The sequence below is a fragment of the Acinonyx jubatus genome, chromosome D4 (assembly GCF_027475565.1).
Source record: "Acinonyx jubatus isolate Ajub_Pintada_27869175 chromosome D4, VMU_Ajub_asm_v1.0, whole genome shotgun sequence".
Taxonomy (NCBI): Eukaryota; Metazoa; Chordata; class Mammalia; order Carnivora; family Felidae; genus Acinonyx; species Acinonyx jubatus.
The window spans coordinates 88,116,364-88,131,883 of record NC_069391.1 but is presented as its reverse complement, the minus strand read 5'-3'; positions in this window follow the sequence as shown (position 1 = coordinate 88,131,883).

Here is a 15,520-nt window from a genome sequence, read left to right as displayed (position 1 = left end):
TTTATTTGTTTTGAGAAAGAGAGAGTGAGCACAAGCAGGGGAGGGAGTTGAGAGAGAGAGAGAGAGGGAGAGAGAGAGAATCCCAAGCAGGCTCCGCACTGTCCACATAGAGTCTGATGCGGGACTCGAACCCACAAACCATGAGATCGTGACCTGAGCTGAAATCAAGAGTCAGATGCTTAACCAACGAAGCCACCCAGGTGCCCCATAGACACTCTGTTTCTAACCCACATTTCCTTTTCCCTCCAAGGTCACATTGCTGTGAGACCTGACAGTGAAGCTCGCTATTATGTGCGGCCTTGACCTTGGGTTAAAGCCAGAGGGCCCCAGAGGTCCTCAACACATGCTCCCCCCAACTCTGCCCCCACAGGTAGGGTCCCCCAGCCCAGCAGCCCTGCCTATCCCCGGGGCCAGGTGCCCTCCTTCCCCGGCTGTGAGTACACGCGACTAGTAAATTACCGTAATCTCATCTGTCCTGTGTCGGGTGCTGTGTGTTCAGCCCTCCCGGGAAAGCGAGGCGGGATGAATGGGGCCAGTTGAAGAGTCACGTTCAAAGCGCACGTCTCGGTGACTTCTTGTTCTTCGTGCACGGTGAGCGTCAGCAGGGAGACACCAGCTCGGGGCAGTGACCTTGCAGCTGTCACAGGGCACCGGTGCCCCTGCCCCTTGCTCCTGTCTCACGAACTCACCTCTTCTCAGGGCTGGCGGCTGCCTCTCCATCCTCACTCTGGGCTTACGAACACCTCTCCGCTTCCCTTCGGCCATGTGCCCTCTCCCCAGAGCGCCCCCATTCTCACAAGCTGGCTGGCATTCTGCTGTTTCTGGGTTTATCAGTCTACACCTTCAGTGAAGCTCCCGTTTCGGGTCCCCAGCTGACTACGGGATGCGTCTGTGGTCACGACCAGGCATCTCTTCAAACTAAACAAGCCTGGACCCCAGTCAGCACCGTTGTCCTCGCTGACGCCCTGGCCCACCCCCCGGCAGAGGGACGACTCCCCCTGCTTCCCTTTCCTGGCCCTTCCACACCCTCTGCTCCTGTTGGGGTTTCCGCCCCGGGAAAGGTGGTTCATCGAGGAAACTGGAGACGCAGCACTTATCCGACTCCCAGCGGGTGTCATCCGCCGTCCACCTGCGGGGTGAATGAGGTCCCTGCCCTCAGCGCGAGGCTTCAGAGTAACCAGGGAGGCAGAAGGGAGGCAGCATCCAAGCAGCGCTGTCTGCGTTGCTCAGACGGGGCAGGTGTAGGTGCAGGAAGGTGGTCGGCTCGGGGAAGGCCAAGCCATGAGATGGTTTGGCTTGTTTTCAAGCTCTCAGCTGTCACCATGTTAGGACCCCTGAGGTCAGAGCTCGGCTTTCGTTCAGGCGAGCCTTTCGGACTCCGCAGTTGTGTGTTACCAAAGCGTAGATGGGAGGTGCACACGGTGGCAGCTGGAGCATGCCGGACCTGATGGCCGCCAGGCGGCTTGTTGAGGGGCTTCAGACTCAGATGTGGACGCTAATTCCGATGTGTGGTTTCTGGCCCCCTTCCACCAACCCCCCCCAGCCCTGCCCTGACACCAAGCAAATGAACTGAATTCTGACAGCATCGACCTGGAGACAACAGCAGATCCTGCGGGGGAAGGACTCAATCCTGCAGAACTGGCCCTCGCCCCACATCAGATGTCAGTCCTGAGTCTAGGTTTTCACCTGTGCCTCCGATTGCTTCTGGCTGCAGGTTGGTTCCCCCGATCCTGTCCCCCACCCCAACCCTGGGCTTGATGAATTTGCCAGAGAGTCTCACAGAACTCGGAGGAACATTTTACTTAGTGGAGTACAGGTTTATTGTAAAAGGATATAACTCAGGAACAGACAGAGGAGAGAGACGGCCAGGGCCTGCTTCCATACACCCTCCGGGGTCCAGCTCTCCAAACCTCTTCCCCCCCACCCCCTTCCTTTGGGGTTTTATTTATTCATTCATTTATTTATTTATTTTTGCCATCACCGTTTCCTGAAATAACCCTCTTCTCAAAGTAACTTGGAGAAAACGCTCCTAGCCATCATAGATAGAGGTTTTTAACGCTTACCCTCGCGCATTACGGAATGTCAAACACGTCTCTTCACATAAAAAAAAAAAAAATACTGCTTACTTTGTACTATGTGGCGAGCACTTTTAAAACATTGTGATTCCCAGTGTTTATAAACACTTCTTCAAATGCATTATAGATGACCTATCACTTCTGCTCCCTGCGAAAACATTTCTGGGTTTTTATGGAGGCTTCATTACATAGGCACGATTGGCCGCATCATTGGCCACGGGTGATGCACTCGACTTCCAGCCCCTCTTCCCCGCTCCGGGTTCAGGGGTTGGGGCTGAGAGTTCCGATCTTCTAGCCACGGAGCGGTCTTCCCTGGCAACCGGCGCTCACCCTTCCATGCTTTCTAAAAGTCGCCGCGTTAACGTAAACTCAGGGGCGGTCGAAAGGGGTTTGTTATCAATATCAAGACACCTTTGCTGCTCTCATCACTTAGGAAATTCCTAGGGTCTTATGAGCTTTGTGCCAGAAATGGGCGCAAAGACCAAATAGATATAATATATAATATACAACATAATATCCATACAAATATACAATAAATTAATATAATACAATATTGTGATGATATATAAAAGGCTTTCTGCACACTTCAAGCATGCAGCAAACAGCTCACTGACCTTGTTAACCTACTGGAGCCTTCGCTTTGTGCTTTTGTTTTGCCGTCTGGTATTAACCATCCCGCCCTGGTGCCATCTTAACTATGACTCTGGCGGCCGGCGTCCCGACTTCCCTATCTTGCGCTGCGTTTGCGTTTTGTGTTCGTGAACACTGTTCCTCTGACGCAGGTTCCTTTCGGAAGTGCTACCTACATTCTGGTACAAAGGAATTCTGCGTCAGCTCAACAGGTCCTGACTTGTTCCTTTTCTAAAACTCACTCTTGTACCAAGGCCCCATTGATCATCGCAAAAGTAGAACACAGGGTCCTGGTTGAACACCTGTCACTTAATCTCTTTCAAAACTCAATGAGGAGAAACCAAACCATGTGGTAAGATGAGTCAGGCTTGGCTCTGAGCAAATTGGCAGTCGCTTAAAAAAAATGATTTGGGCTTGAACTGGGGGCATGAGGGAAACACACTGGGAGGCTCATTTTTCCTGCCTCAGCGAGGTAGAGTCTTGGTTTCCGAGGTGATGTTGCCTCTTTTGGCTAAAACCAAATAATTCGTGGTAACTTATGCTATTTTCAAAGAAAAAAAAACCACAACTGCAAGATACCTTTTTCTCGAAGTGGTTTTTGAAACAGGAGCCCGCGTTCCTAAAGACAGAGAACCTGGAGGGCTGAGGGTAGAGTTTGCAGCCCTGGGAAGTCCATTCGAACACAGTTGTCTACCTCCTATCAGACCTGGTTAGCCCAAGGCATTCCTGTGCCTTTCCATCTATTACTGGCCCATGAAAACAGACGTTTTTATTTATTTTTTTGGAGGGTGTGGGAGGGGGTAGGGAGACAGGGAGAGAGAGAATCCCAAGCACGCTCCACACTGTCAGCGCAGAGCCCGATGTGTGGCTCGAGCTCCCGTACCATGAGATTGTGACCCGAGCTGAACTCGCTTGCTTAACCGACTGAGCCACCCAGGCGCCCCAAGGCTCAGCGATTTGTAAACGCAGTTCAAGTCTCTGAAGGAGGTAAACTCAAAACTAGGGGAAAACCACTGTGTGCTTCCTCGTGGACTCCTGGATTGCATGGTTGACTCAGTTCCACGCATCCACAAATTATTCACGTTTTTGGATAGTATTATGACCTCAATTCAGTTCAGCGCAACACTCGTGTCTTGAGTTGGTGAACGTAGGGGAAGGTGAAGAGGGCTGAACTGAGTCAGGCTTCAGAGCCCAGCTGCGGGGCCCAGTGTGGAATCTTGGCCTCACACTTCGCCTCTTGAATTACCAGTGCTGCATTTCTTCATGCGTAAAGTGGGGTAACAATACTTCCTACTTCATAGGTTTATGAAGAAGATTAGAAGGTGTCTGTAAAGTGCTTGGGACTTGCCTGTGTCTCTGGAAACCCTTTGTAAAGGTTAGTCAACAAGATGAACATGATCCCCCCGGCCAACTGTCCGAGCTTTTCCGGACAACTCCATGTTGGAAAGTTAGGAGTTCCTCCGCAAAGTAAAGGACTTCAGTTATTGACAAACACACAGACCCAGGAAAGGGATAAGACAGAGCCTTGCTGACAGAGCTCCCGTGTGCTCCTTGCACCATGATGCTGGAAGGTCTGCGTATTTTCTGTGGACAAGCTGGAAGGGAAAGAAACTGGGGCTGGGAGGACATGAGGAGGTGCCAGACCATTGGCTGCAAGCCTGCAAAGGGCAGCAAGGTGGGAGGGTTGGTGCTGCTGAACAGGAAGGTCCCCCGGGAGCTGAGGAAGCACAGCCAGGAAATGTGGTGCGTCCTCAAGCCCGGAGCTCCTGTCTCAGGTCTCCGGTCACACTTGTCAGCCCCCTTCAGAGAGGGGACTCACACGCTGGATGGATGACGATGTCTCCACTTCTTTCCAGTTCTGAGGCTGTAACTCCAAGCGATCCGGTCTAGTCATAACGCACCTTGTTTTCCTCTTTCCCGGGAGTGTTGGAGGTCCTGCTTAACGAGGGCCCAACTAGGAAACAGAAACCAGCTCAACTTTATTTTTTTTTAATTTTTTTTTTGTTGTTGTTGTTATTTACCTTGAGAGGCAGAGAGAGAGGGAGAGAGAGAGAAAATCCCAAGCAGTTTCGCACTGTCAGCACAGAGCCTGACTCGGGGCTTCATGAAATGAATCATGAGATCACGACCTGAGCTGAAACCAAGGGTCAGATGCCTAACCGACTGAGTCACCCGGGTGCCCCTCAACTTTAAAGCAGAAGGACTTTGGGGCATCTGGCTAGCTCAGTCAGTAGAGCGTGTGACTCTTGATCTCGGGGTTGTGGGTTTGAGCCCCACGTTGGGGGTAGAGTTTCCTAAGCAAAACAGAAGTAAAACAGAGGGACTTTAAGTTATTGGGGAAGGTGGCAGTATTGTGTGTGATTCCCCAAAAAAACAAAACCCAACATATGGCATGGGGTCCATAAGACAAATTTTGTCAACGTGCCAAGGGATAGGGTACATGTGAGTAAGAGAGGAGCTGATGGGCCAGATGGAAAACTAAGGCCACCTACAGATGGGTACCTGGGGATTGCCATACCCACGTCATAGGGCCCCGGCAGGAGGGAGTGCTCCCTGGTTTCCAGGAAGCAGGGGCCGTGGCCAGGAGCTGGTGCCATGAATGGACCTATTCCCCAGGACCCAGAGCAGCACGATAGTCAAGAGCAGAGGACCAGGCTTCTCCTTTCCTTCTGCTTCCCAATCTCCCACCAATGCGTCCCCTGGTAGAACCATCCAGAAACCAACCCTGGGTGCTGGGAAATGCAGCCTGCAGGAGCCAGTCCCCTGCCGTACAGAGGAAGAGCAGAGAAAGTTGCGGGATGACCGGAGGGCAGTCTGGCCGAGGACTGGCACAGTCTACCTTACATCAGCTTGTGGCCGCCAAAAATACGCCAGGATCAGTCAACCACCAGCTCTCAGGGAAGACAAGAAGTACTCTGTACTCACGGATTGGCCGGAGACCTGCGTGGGTAGGCTGGGCTCGGCTGGGTAGCTCAAGCTCTGATGGACCACTCGTGTGCCTTGATGTCTCCTCCAAGAATCTAGTATCTTCTTTTGACCAGCGGGCAGCTCTGGGTGTGTTCTTTGCCTGGCAATTGCAGAGACACGAGAGGGCAAGCTAAAATGGGGGACCCCGTGAGTCCATACTGAGAAGAGACATACTCACTCTTCTCCCAAAACAAGTCACCTGGCTGAGCCCACTGTCAGAGGACGGGAAGTACATGCCACCTTTCGTGGGTGGAAAAGGGCAAAGGGTATGGACACAAAGAGGGTTGAAGAATTGGGGCCAACAATTCCATCCAGAAGACTCCTTTCGTAGTGCAGGATTACAACACGCTTAGGTCAAATCACCAACGCGTGGTCACTACTGCGAAGCATGAACGTAACTGCCAACATCAGCCATCGGTCAAGGGATAACCTTTACCGCAACCTTTCGACACCAAACCTGGTGTTGTTTTTGATCTCACTCTTTTGGGGCTAGGTATGAGCTTTGCACTTTCCCCCGCACTCTGCACCAACCCATCACCGAAAACCAGGACTTTTTGCATCCCGGGGAGGGGTGCAGGGCTCTCCGTGCTAAGACGAGGACAGTCTCAGGCACCCGGACCAATGGTGCCTGACCCGCTTGCCTAAATAAATAAATAAATAAATAAATAAATAAATAAAGGACAGACACTGTTGCCTCAAAACGACCACCACGACTTTTGCTCATCAAGTGGGCAACTCTTATACCTTGGAAATAAAAATTGGGAATTAAGTCAGGATGGCAGATGAGCCCTGTTCACAGGCACCACCTAGAGACGCAAAAATGTGCTCGCAAAACTAGGGGTGCAAAAGGACATCGTCCAGCTGACCTTGTCGGAAGATCTCCAACGCTCCCCGCACGTGAAGTTGGAGCACCCTGGGCTCGCATCACAATTCATTAGCTCTGATCTTCGCTATTTGGAAGCTGTGATCATTTGCACCAGGTTAAGGAAATTAACCTTGTGATCAATACTGCAACGGGAATAGTTTACCTAACTAGAATCCAAATACTGTAGCCCTGTAGAGGCATTCGGCGCACGTCGATGCGTATTAATTATGGACCATTTACTATCATTCTTTAAAGCGTGTCCTTTGTGGACAAGTGCAATTGCTTAGTCGAAGTTAATGTGGGTGTCTGAAATAAACCATTTATTTGGAGACATCCATTCACATCAGGCTTTCCCACGCCAGGCTGGTAGGAACTCTCTCCCCAGTGAGCCCCAGCACCAAGGGGCTGGGGCTCACCTAAACCACGGGTTTGGAGATCCGTTCTGCCCCATGAGACAAAATGCCACGAGTAAGTCATTGCCGTGTTCCCGCGGAGTCTCACGGATAGGAGGCCCTCACCTGTCCCTCCTCGTGGATTCCAAGTTTCTTCCTCGCCACCCTGGTTTTACTTTTGGGGGGCATATGAGTAAGTGAATACACTTTCCCGTCTCCCAACCACCGATGAATGACGTGCTGGGGATGTCACATCTGAGCCTTTAAAAAAGTGGTTCATTTATTTTTTTTTGTTGTTATCAATACAGGCTCCTGCTTTAAATTTTTGAAAGGATGGGAGCGTGAAATAAAGAAAACGGTTCGTTGCAATCATCCGTTTCCCAAGCACCATCCACACACGATAACATTAAAAAATATATATTTATTGATTTTGGAGAGAGCTCAAGCAGGGGAGGGGCAGAGGGAGGGGACAAAAGAATCCAAATCGGGCTCTGTGCTCACAGGCTGTCCGCACAGAGCCCAACGCGGGGCTCAAACCCACGAACCGTGAAATCACGACCTGAGCCGAAGTCGGACGCTCAACTGACTGAGCCACCCGGGCACCACGTCACAATAGCATTTTTTTAAAATAAACGTTTGTTTTGGAATAATTTCCATTTATCAGAAAGTGGCAAAGATAGTACAGTTTCCCCTGCCGTTGACATCTTCCCGCAGACCAAACAATGGACATCGGTCGGTGATCACGCTTAAAGACATGAAGCTCAAGCTTTATTTTCTTCTGTGTTCGTTTGTCTTGCATCTGAGCGCAGCTGATCACAGCGTTACCTTAGTTTCAGCTGTGACATAACACACTGACCCTGCACCTGTGTGTCGGGAGTCTTTTTTTATTAAAAATTTTTTTGAAGTCTTTATTTTTGAGAGAGAGAGACAGAGACAGAGTGTGAGGCGGGGAGGGGCAGGGATTGATGGAGACACAGAATCCGAAGCAGGGTCCAAGCAGCACAGAGCCCGACGCAGGGCTCGAACCCATGAACCGTGAGATCATGACCGGAGCCAGAGTCAGATGCTTAACTGAGTGAACCACCCAGGCGCCCCTACCCTCCCAGGACTCTTGACGACTGCAGGCAAATTCCCTTCCAGTAGAGTTCTCTATTTCAGTTTATTCCTTTTTACTTCAATAGTCACCAGCGCTTGTGAGCAGCCCGGAGTCCTGTGGGTGTTCTGTGTCTTTTCACTGTTACTGATCAAAGAAAAAATACTCTCGATAGTTGTAATTATTTTACCTTTTTGAAACTTGATATTTTTTTAAAAAGTTTATTTATTTTTGAGAGACAGAGAGAGAGAGAGAGAGGGAGAGAGAATCCCAAGAAGGCTTCATGCTGTCAGCACAGAGCCCAGTGTGGGGCTCCAATTCGCAAATTGTGAGATCATGACCTGAGCCGAAGCCAGAAGTCAGATGCTTAACCGACTCCGCACCCCAGGCGCTCCTGAAACATAATATATATTTAAAAAAAAAAATTTTTTTTTCAACGTTTATTTATTTTTGGGACAGAGAGAGACAGAGCATGAACGGGGGAGGGGCAGAGAGAGAGGGAGACACAGAATCGGAAACAGGCTCCAGGCTCGGAGCCATCAGCCCAGACGTGGGGCTCGAACTCACGGACCGTGAGATCGTGACCTGGCTGAAGTCGGACACTTAACCGACTGCGCCACCTAGGCGCCCCTGAAACGTAATATTTTTAAATATACATTGTCATCTTTATTGCAGATGTTGGGGTGTGTCTTTTTCTGACCATTTATGCGTTGGGATTATTATACTTGTTAATTGATTGGAATGGACTTTTGACGTGTAGTGACTTTCATTCCTTGCTTTTTGATACTTTTGGAAAAATCCTGGGTGTGTGTTGGTTTTTGCTCCTTTCTGAGCGGCTGGCGCCGTTCCCCACTGGGGGGGAGTCGGGGATGGTGCCTGCAAGTTTGTGCTCCAGCAGCTGACTGACACATTTGTCCTTGGGCAACCCCTGTCCCTTTTCCTGCGGGGACCGTGAATCTCCACACTCAGAGGGCAGGCCCGTCCTGCGAGCCACCGGATGTCCTCCCCTTCGGAGGGAGAGCCCACTGCTCAGCACAGCTCAGCCCAGGCTGGGCCCCCACGCGACATTTACTGGGGCCAGCCCGCCCCGGGCTCCGTGTCACCGCCCGGCACGCATCGGTACAGCCTACGAGGAGGGGACACTCATGCCAGTTATCCAGTGAGTGACTGCGAGAGTGTTCTTAAAGCCACACCCGTCCTCCTTCCCCTCCCGGCTCCGGCACCCCCGAAACGGACCACGGTGATAGCTGGTCACATCACTGGCTTGGCCGCTGGAACTCAACTTGCTCGTCAACGTTCACGCATGATTTTGACAAGATCGGAAACAGCTTGTGCCTCGATGCAGAGCTCGTGTTGTAGTGCCCCGGTGTGCCTGTAACACTCAAATGGACACAGGTACTAGGAAGTTTTCTTTCTTTGTCTCTGACTTTGTCCTACTTAAAATAAAGCCTTCCCCCCACCCCCAAAAAATGTTACGTTGCATTTCCTCTGTTTCTTCACCTTTTCTCATTGTGATATTTTCTTTTTATTAAAATTTTTTTTAATATTATTTATTTATTTATGTTTTTGAGACAGAGAGAGAGAGTGGGAGAGGGTCGGAGGATCTGAGGCAGCCTCTGCCATGCCCGACGCGGGGCTCGAACTCACGAACCATGAGATCATGACCTGAGCTGAAGCCGGACGCTCAACCAGCTGAGCCACCCAGGCGCCCCCCATCGTGGTAGTTTCTACCTGGTACCAGTCTCACTGTCCTGGAGCTTAGAAGCGACCAACTGACAAGAAGGGGCCATGGGCCGAGGGACAAGTAAGCTATGTTTTTAGTTGGCAAACGTGTTGACTTTGACGCAGTTTGCAGAATCTGGGGCTTGAAGCTGTGATTTTGGTGTGTGTGTAAATGCTGGCTTCCTGCGCACATCTTGACAGCAGTAATGACCCTGGCTGTCTGGGAGGGAGGGCTCTAGCTAACAGGCAGGTGCCCCTCGAATGGCATTCTCTCCTGGTAAACGCACCAAATAAACTGTGTCTGCAATTCACCACCACTCTCCCTGCGTCTCAAATGGACCGATGAATATATTTGTGTCTTTCCTGCGTTAGTCTGATTTACCTCCTAAGAGATTGTAAAAAGTAATTTTCGTGTAGATTTATTTTCTTCTCACCCTTGAGTAATGAAGACTGATTTTCCTCTCCCCTCCCCCACCCCACCCCCAACTCCAGTGAGGATATGCATTGCCCGGAGTTGAGCAAGCCGATCCCACAGGCTTGGGGGTGAAGTGCATTATTAAAAAAACAACGTGTGGTAGACACAAGAGTGAGGACGTATATTCTTGTTAAACCTCCGCGCTCCAGAGGAAGAGTCAGCGTGGAAAGTCAGCTTGCCAGGGGAATATCTACCCGGCCCAGCGTGGCCGTAGGTGCAGAATTATGGGAGAAAAATTCTTTCTTGGCTGGTGGTCCAGGCTGGCTTCGAGGAAGGGCAGAACATGGAATGAGCTAGAATCACCTGGCCATCCCAGACGAAAAGATTCACGGGCTCAGATCTCCCCAAAGACGCTCTCTTGCCCGAAACCCTTCCAGGCTGTGACGCTCATCTGTCTACAGGTTTAGATGGGCAGGGGCTATGGACTGAATGTTTTGTCCCTCCCCCACCCCAGTTCATATGTGGAAGCCTTAATCCCCAGGGCAGTGATATTCTTTGGGAGGTCTTTAGGGTTAGATCAGGTCCTAAGGGTGGACCCCTCATGACAGGATCAATGGCCTTACAAAGGCGAAAGAGACAAGAGCGTCTATTCCCCATGTAAGGATACAGCGAGGAGACAGCAGTCCCTGAACCGGGCAGTGGGCTCTCACCAGACACGAGACCCGTTAACACCTTGATCTTGGGACTCCCAACTTCCGGAACTGTGATAGATAAGAGTTTGCCGTATAAGCCACCAGTTTATGGTACTTTGTTACAGCCTGAACTAAGACAGCCGGGATTTTCGTGTCCACTTAGATGTTTCCCCCCCCCCCACCCCCGATTTCATACACTGACTCCTGGCGAATGACGGTCACTTATTAAGTCCTCGCAGGGCTGACAGCCAGCCTCCTGGGGCTTGTAGAGATTACCCCGGCTCCAATCCAACGCCCCTCTTCAAAAGTAAGTGAATAAGGCCTCTCCACTAAAATATAGAGTGTAATACTTTGTGGTCTTGTTACCACTGAGTTTTCTGTCTCTGCCCAGTGTCCACACGGTCGTGTTGGCAGAGGACAGAGGCCAGCGCTCAATGCGCAGGGAACCCGTCCCAAAGCTGCAGTCTGTCCCTCCTCCCTGCACATTAGGTTCCTGCTTAAACAACTCTCCAGCTCCACAAATGCAGTAGTGAAGGAGACCAGGGCAAAGGAGCGTGAAACACAAGTAAAACTCACTGGAAATGCATTTCATGAAAAGCAAGAGGGGCTGGGGGAGGGGCACCTGGATGCTCCAGTGGGTTGAGGGTCCAGCTTTTGATTTTGGCTCAGGTCAAGATCTCATGGCTCATGTGATCAAGCCCCCTGTCTGGCTTTGTGCTGACAGTGAGGAGCCTGCTTGGGATTCTCTCTCTCTCTCCCTCCCTCTCTCTCTCTCTCTCTGCCCCTCCCCTCCTCAAAATGAATAAACCTTGAAAAAAAGATGGGAGGGCTGCGGGTTATTTTTGAATTAGTTAAGCTGCCTGTGGATAAATACCACTTACGGCATTTCGGCCCAGGTTCCGTTCATGGTTTCTGATCCAGTACCTTTAAGGACAGCAGAGTCGGAGTCACTTAAAACAGCCTGAAGGAGACAGAGGACTTCTGTTATGACAACAGCCCTTCACTGTTTTAACTCCTTCCAAATTCCATGCTGAAAATCACGGCATGATCTGAAACAGACATGTTTTTAACGATCTATCAACCAACATTTGGTGAACATAAAAGAATTGTGGGAGGGTGTGATGCCCAGTCCCTAGAGTCGTAAACTTTTATGATTTCTGGGAAGTTCACAAGTGACAATAAATCATACCTTTTTCTCTCTCACATCCGTTTCTTAGTAACCCAATAAATTCAGAATTAGGCATGTTATGGGTTACAATACCTCGTGCATATTCACAGAATATAACATGGATAGTACATCCTTGGGGGAAGCAGGGACTTCCGCCCCCTTACATCACAAAAAGTCCCATTTAGATGGAGCCATCAAGAGACATAAAGGGGGAAAAAAGTCTACTCATTTCAGAAACAGGTTCGGGCATTTCTGGTGAAAATCATTTAAGTGCTATGTGGATCTTGCCAAAAGAAAATGGGCTGTGCTTTTTTTCCTAATATTCTCTTTTTTTTGAGTTTATTTATTTATTTTGAGAGAGACAGAGACAGCTCAAGAGGGGAAAGAGCAAAGAGAGAGGGAGAGCGAGAACCCCAAGCAGGCTCTGTCCTCAGTGCAGAGCCTGAAGAGGGGCTGGAACCCACAAACCATGAGATCACTACCTGAGTCGAAACCAAGAGTTGACACTTAACCAACTCGGCCACCCAGGTGTCTCCCCCACCCCTTTTTTGAATGTGCATTTATTTTTGAGAGAGAGAGGGAGACAGAGGATCCAACATGGGCTCTGAACTGACCGCAGAGAGCCCAATGTGGGGCTTGAACTCATGAACCATGAGAGCAAAGCCACCTGAGTCAAAGTCAGATACTTAACCGACTCAGCCACCCAGGCAAAACCGGCTGTGCTTTCCAAGTTCAGAGAGCACTGACATTAATGATTTGTCATCATATCCAGCATGGCAATGATAGGTCGTCGCTATTCTCCGAAGAGTAAATGTGTACGGAAAGGGAGATAACCAAAATGAAAACAGCCAGACCAGCAAGCTGCCAGGTTGGAGACCATGGCTTCACCACCAGAGAGCTGTTTTCACCCTGGGGTATTGCAACTCGTAATTTAATGGACACAAATATTTCTGATGAACTTTAAGATTGTTCGTGACCAAAGTGAACAGAGACAAAAATCATAAAATGTGCCGAAAGCTTTTAAACAGCCTGAATTATTAAATCTTCAGCAGTAGTCAGACCTTTTCTTTTTGTCAGTTTTTTCTTGCTTTGAGAAATCCCCAAGCCCGCAGGAACCCACTCCACCCAGCACAGCACTGCCCGCTCAGCAGCGGGGCGTTGGGCCATGAAATCTCACTCCGGGACTCCCGGATGGCTGGATATTCAGATGTTTACCCACTGGTGCACCTGTGCTCGCAGAATTCTCCATGCAACATTTCACTTTTCACTTGTTTACTTGTATGTGTTTGCTTTTAAGGGTCTCAAAGGAGCCCAAAGTTTTGGGAGCTCTTGCGGTATTTTAAATGCATTCTAGAGTATTTAATGATCCTTCACGTAGTGGCAATCATGGGGTAATGAGCACAGGAAGCCATTTGCAAAAATTATACTTTTTCTGCTTTAGGTTTTTAGTGGACTTTCCAAACGTCTAGAAGCCTATTCACAAAACTAGTTTCTCATGAGAATGCATGAGTCTGAAATGGGGGTAAGAACGATTTCCAAAGGAAAGACATCTTTGGAGCAGGATAAAAACACTTGGATAAACGTCTATAAACTCGATAGAATGAGGCCACCGTTAGAGGACTGGATTCCTTATCAGCTGTATTTTACAAGAGGTGTTGGGTGTGGAGCGCCTGGGTGGCTCAGTCGGTTGAGCATCTGACTTCGGCTCAGGTCATGATCTCACAGTTCATGGGTTCGAGCCCCATGTCGGGCTCTGTGCTGACAGCTCAGAGCCTGCAGCCTGCTTCGGATTCTGTGTCTCCCTCTTGCTCCGCCCCTGCCCCACTCATGCTCTGTCGCGCTCTCTCTCAAGAATAAATAAACATTTTTTAAAAACACAAGAGATGTTGGGTGTTTCTATGATGAAATGACACAGTGAATGGTCTAGGAACAAAGAAACGGGATCATGAAAACATAGAAAAAAGTGTAACACTACTACGTGTCAGAAAAGAAAATTAGATTCCTTCGATTTGGAAAATGAAAAATTATTGGGAGCAAATGTCATCATAGTGTCTCTTGCTTTTTCATCATCGGACCAGTCAAAAAGTGAGATAATGTATTTTCTATCACCAGATGTATTTAGACGAAAGATCTCTCCACGTGCAGGATTTATGCTTCAGTTGAAAAGCTAAACCTGTATTTTCCAAGTTCCCCTTCAGTGCTGGTATTCTGTGATTCTGACGTGGGTCTGGGAAGGGCTCCTGGGTTCCACATTAAGCCCCAGAATCCTGAGCACGGTGACATAACCCAGTGTGATCATGCTGTAAGGCACACTTGACCTGAAGACACGGAAATTATCTGGGTTGGTCTCGTGCAATCACATGAGCCCTCGAAGGCAGAGAACTTTCTCTGCAGAAGAGAAAGGCAAAAAAACAAAAAAACAAAAAAAGTCGGAGATTCCAAGCAATGGAAGGATTCGACTCACCATCGCTGGCCTTGTCCGTGGAGGATGCCGGGCGAGAAGGAATATGGGTGACCTCCAGACGGCAGCCAGCGAGGTATTGGTGACCCCAGGCCTGCAACCACAAGGAAGCGGATTCTGCCAAGGATCTGAATAAGCCTGGAGGCCAACTGTTTCTTACACTTCGGGGTAAGCACTTTCCCACCAATACCTTGATTTCAGCCCATGAGACCCAGCGCAGAGCCCAGTCAAGCCCTCCTGAGCACCTGACCTACAAAACTAAGGTAACCAATGAATGCTGTGTTAGCCACTCAGTGTGTGCGTGGTGCTTGTCAATAGAAAACGAATGCAGTTGGCCGTGACGTTTATTAAACCCCTAATTAGTGCCCTTTGAGTGACTTAGCTCTGAAACAGGGGCTATTTATCCATTGTGGGTAATGTCTCATCTATCACGTAGGCGGTCTGGATTTTTGCCTTTGTTTCATCTGCCGCAAGCACACTCATAGATAACGTACTTTTAAAGAGGGAGAATAAGGCGATCGTGCCGACTGGATTTTTTCTCTAACTCGTTGTGAATTCAGGGTATATTATTTCCATCACAGGCAACACAAGAACAGAAACATGCTAATGCATAATCCTCCGAGATTTAGTTCTGTCTGAAATGACAAAGGACCGTTATTTCTTTGCATAGAGTCGGAGCGTATTCAAACATGCTGAGGTCGTGTGTCACATCGAGGTATCATTCATTTTGGACGTTTGGGGTTGGGATGGCTTATCCAGTTTTTCCTGCCTTCAGTTCACAGACTCTTGATGTGTTGTTCATGCCGGTTGTGAATTGACTCTGCTGTGGGTACCACGTTCTTCTAAAAAAAAAAATCAAAGCTATTTTAAGGTGTATTCCACCCCCCCCATCCCTCCGCCCCCCAGCCCCATTCAGTTTTTACAATGTTCTTGCAAAGTTCCAGCTCGGGTTGTGACTCAGGCCAACTCAGAACCATCAGAGAGTTACTAGCGAGTGACAGGCACAGAGATGCTATTCTGAGTTGGGGACCAACAGCACC